This window comes from Arachis ipaensis, chromosome B5, assembly GCF_059453495.1.
Source record: "Arachis ipaensis isolate K30076 ecotype BB chromosome B5, ASM5945349v1, whole genome shotgun sequence".
Lineage (NCBI taxonomy): Eukaryota > Viridiplantae > Streptophyta > Magnoliopsida > Fabales > Fabaceae > Arachis > Arachis ipaensis.
In genome coordinates this window covers 22,772,231-22,777,015 of record NC_142440.1, presented here as the reverse complement: position 1 = coordinate 22,777,015, position 4,785 = coordinate 22,772,231, and positions in this window count along the sequence as shown.

Sequence of the window (4,785 nt, the reverse complement as noted above, 5' to 3'; positions counted from 1 at the left end):
CCACATTCAGAAAGAGGTGGCTAGAGCTTTAATAGGAGTCATTCAGAAGCATGAAAAAAGTTTTGGGGGCGTCAACGCTTCGCTCACAAGATTAGCAAAGGCCCATGCAAACTCCCTGGTGTTTCGGGACCCTAACTCATTCAATGGGAGTTCTACCATAATAAACCATTGTACGTGGAAGCAGTGGTAGAAGGCATGAAGGTCAAAAGGGCCTTGGTGGATGTTGGCTTGGGGGTAAATATCATACCCACTCATATATTTCTAGAAATGGAAAGTTTTGCTGATCAGATAAGGCCTACTCAAGTAGGGCTCAATGCTTTTAATGGAGTGGGTGTGAAATCTAGAGGGTGTGTTAATGCTGTCTTGGAAGTTGGCCCCATAAAGACCAATAATAAGTTTCATGTGGTGGATGGAAGCTCTAGCTACCACATCCTACTGGGACGTCCATGGATTCATTTATATCGGTGCATTCCTTCAAGTTGGCATCAATGCATAAAGTCCAGCTGGAGAGGGAAGGATATTAGCATCTCAGCCACTGTAACACCCTTTGATGCGGGAAAAGCACATTTAGTGGATGCGAGTTTTTATGAAGAGCTTGCATTACCAGGGGTCAACAAAATAAGGCCTGTGTGGGAATGCGCCATCGGAACACCCAGACAAAAAGCAGTACGAAAGAACACCCTGATGGAGGAAGCACCAAAAGAAAACACCAAAAAATAAGTAACAGCAATCGAAGACCTAGGGCTTCGTAAGGAAATTCTCCCATGTGGAGGATATAGGTGGTGTATCCTATAGGAACTCGGGGGTCCAGCGGAGTAAAATTACCAGAACTCCCCTGGCCCCGACATCCTAAGTGTACAAGAGAAACAACATCTTCAAAGCAACATAGAAAATGCCCCTCTCCAACTCCAAGATGAAGCAAAGCAGAAGGAGGAAGAATTGGAAGAGGTTAATTTAGGGACTGAAGAACACCCAAGGCCTTTGTTCGTGTGCAAAGCTCTAGAGGAGAAGGAGAAAAGGAATTTGATAGCGCTATTAACAGAGTTAAGATATGTGTTCGCTTGGAACTATGATGAAATGCCGGGGTTAGACCCAAACCTGGTAACCCACAATTTAGCTGTGAGGAAAGGAGCAACTCTTGTCAAGCAAGCTCCGAGAAAATTCTCCAATGAAATAGAAGCTCAAGTAAAGAAAGAAATCGAAAAGTTACTCGCAGCCAAATTCGTCAAACCAATACAACACCCCTCTTGGTTAGCCAACATAGTACCAGTGAAAAAGAAAACTGGGCAGATCCGGTGTTGCCTGGATTTCAGAGATCTAAACAAAGCTTGCCCTAAGGATGATTTCCCCCTACCAGATGTTGATAGAATGGTAGATGCTACAGCTGGATTTGAAAGGTTCTCCTTCATGGATGGATTTAGCAGGTACAATCAAATTAAAATGGCTCCGAGAGATGAAGAAAAAACAGCACTTCGAACACCCGTAGGTAATTTTTACTATACTGTCATGCCTTTTGGCCTAAAGAATGCTGGAGCAACCTACCAAAGAGCCATGACTGCTATATTCCATGACATAATGCATGACTTTGTGGAAGACTATGTAGACGATTTTGTTGTCAAGTCAACATCCGGGAAGCAACACACAGAACACCTCAGAACTGTGTTCACTAGATGCATAAAGTATAGACTCAAGATGAACCCCATGAAATGTGCCTTCGGGGTGTCATATAGAAAGTTCTTGGGATTCAGAGTCCACAAAGGAAGCATTTCAGCTGACGAGGATAAGATTAAAGCTGTCCAAGATATGGAACCTCCGAAAGACATCAAGGGACTTCAAAAGTTCATAGGCAAGCTGGGGTACATTCAAAGGTTCGTACCAACATTAGGGGAGCTCTTAGGACCCTTAAGACCTTTGTTGAAAGAGAAGAACACCTTTAAGTGGGAACAACACCACCAAGCTGTAATGGACAAGATCAAGGACGTTCTCACATCCACTCACACCATGACTTCCCCTCAACCTGGTGCACCATTGAAGGTATACTTAGCGGTAGGAGAAGAAGCAGTTAGTGGGTTAATTGCACAAGAAGGTGAAGGCAAAGAGAAACCCATTGCTTATGTTAGCAGAGCCATGAAAGGGCCAGAACAAAGATACTCCTCAGCAGAGAAACATTGTTTCGCTCTAGTGTACATCTCACAAAGATACCGACACTACTTTCAAGCACACCAAGTAGAAGTCGTATTAAAAAATGAAGGTCTCAGATTTTTAATCGAAAAGCCAATGTTGACTGGAAGAATGAGTCGTTGGGCACTCCTAATAAGCGAATATGATGTGAAATTGGTGACACCTACCACCATTAAGAGCCAAGCTTTGGCTGACCTCTTGTCAATATGTCCTGAAAAAGCAACGATTGAAGAGTTATCCGATCAGATTCCAGGAACAATAGAGGTTGTTCATGCTTGCAATGAAGAGGAAATATGGACCCTCATGTTTGATGGAACACCCTCGAACCCTCAAGGAGGGGCAGGAGTCGTCCTTACAGACTCCCATGGAAGAAATCTGTCCTTCATGTTTCGATTGGATTTCTCTTGCACCAACAATGAGGCAGAATATGAAGCGCTAATACTCGGTCTAAAGATGGCTCAAGAAATTGGTATCAAGAAACTCCATGTCAAAGGAGACTCCAACCTAATAATACAACAAATCCTAGGAGGGTACGACACGAAGAAAATAAGTTTGGCCTTATGTAGAGAACAAGTGTGGCGCATGATGAAGGTATTTGATAAGATCTCATTTGAGCATGTACCCCGAACAGAAAACAAGCATGTGGATGCTTTAGCAACATTGGGGAGTAGAGTCACTATTCAAAATGGACAACATGCTTTGGAACATTGGGTATCTGAAAGTTCTGCCAGAGAAGAAAGGGTGTCCGTGGAAGGAAAAACCAATGATTGGTGAACGCCTATACATGAACAGCTCAGAACGCTCAACATCACCAAAGAAACAAGAGGATTTTGCCTCTTCAATGGGAAAATGTTCAGAAAAAGCAGTGATGGACTCCTCATGAAATGTGTAGGAGAAGAGGAAGGGAAAGAAAAAGTAGAACAACTGCATGGAGCCACTTGCAGAGAAGAGGGTCCCGGTTTGTACCGAAGGCTCCAGAGGTGGGGTATTTATTGGCTAAAAATGAAGTTTCATTGTGATGAATTACAAGCTTCTTGCAAGGCTTGTCAAGAAACAAAAGAAAGTACGCAGATATGTAATGTTCACAATTGGTAACAACCTATCATAGAGTACCTCGATGCTGGAGTTTTGCCTTCAAAAAAATAGAAGCTGAAAGATTGAAGAAGAGATCAGAACGCTACTTCTTACAGAAAGGTGAGTTGTTCAAGAAGAGTTTTATTGGGGAGATGCTAAAATGTGTTTGAGATGAAGAAAAAGACAGAGTCTTAGAAGAAGTCCATCAAGGAGTATGTGGAAGACACCAAGGAGGAAGGGCCTTGTGGTATGAGCTAATCAAGATTGGCTATTAGTGGCCAAAAATGAAGAAAGATGCAATCAACTAGGCCAGGAGGTGTCCGCGATGCCAAAAGCATGCAAACTTGATACATGCGCCAAGTGTGCAGAAGAACAGCCTCAAAATACCATACACATTCCATACATGGGCAGTAGATGTTGTGGGACCGATCAACCCTCCATCAATGGGGAAGAAATGAATTCTAGTTGCAACAGAAAGCTTCACCAAGTGGGTGGAGGTTGTGGCTATCAGAGAAGTAAATGCTGAAGCAGTAGTGAGATTTATCAAAGAAAATATAATATGTAGGTTCAGACTACCAAGCGTTCTAGTGTCCGACAATGGAACTCACTTTGTTAACCAAAGAGTGTGGGGGTATTCTTGAACAGTATCAAATCAAACATCACAAGTCTTCCCCCTACTACCCGCAAGGCAATGGCCAGGCAGAGGCTATTAACAAGAGCCTTTTGAAAATACTCACAAAGATGGTGACCGATGCCCATAAAGATTGGAGTGAATACCTACCACTTGCTCTTTGGGCTTACAGGACAACCAGACATGGAACAATTGGAGTAACACCCTTCTCATTGGTTTACGGGGTTGAAGCTGTACTGCCAGCAGAGATTGAAGTACCCACCGCCAGGATATTGTTAGACGAAGCAAGGGATCGTGAAGCTGGGTTGCAAGAATTGGAAGAAAAAAGAGAAGTTGTGGGAAGCAAGATGGAAGAATACCACCGGAGACTAGCATTAGCTTATGACAAGCATGTTCGGCCCAGGGTGTTCCTAGAGGGTGATCTGGTATTAAAATCAGTAGACGCAGTAATGAGGAAGATGTCTTTGCCAAAATGGACTCCCAAATGGGAGGGTCCTTACATTGTTTCTGAAGTACACCCCAACGGACACTGTATCCTACTAGACCCAGATCATGGAACAACCACTGGCCCCATCAATTTCAAGTATGTCAAGAAGTACTATGCCTAATTTCAGCTTTAGTAGTTTGAATTTCAATTCCAAAAGGCTTCTTTATCAAAAGCCAATGTTTATGTTATATTATTCTACAAGCATCCTGCAATGCATGAAAAAATTGCATTAGCAATTATATACTCAAAAGTTGTGAATGATACATCTTAAGAAATCTGCAGTATAAAATATTTCAAAAAAGTGAAGTGCCCCACCCTCCAAGCTCCTAAAAAAGAGAGAGAAAGCATAAATAGGGTAAGAAAGTTCTAGATACCTTCCTTTTTTGGCCTGAAAAAAAAAAGACAAAAAAAA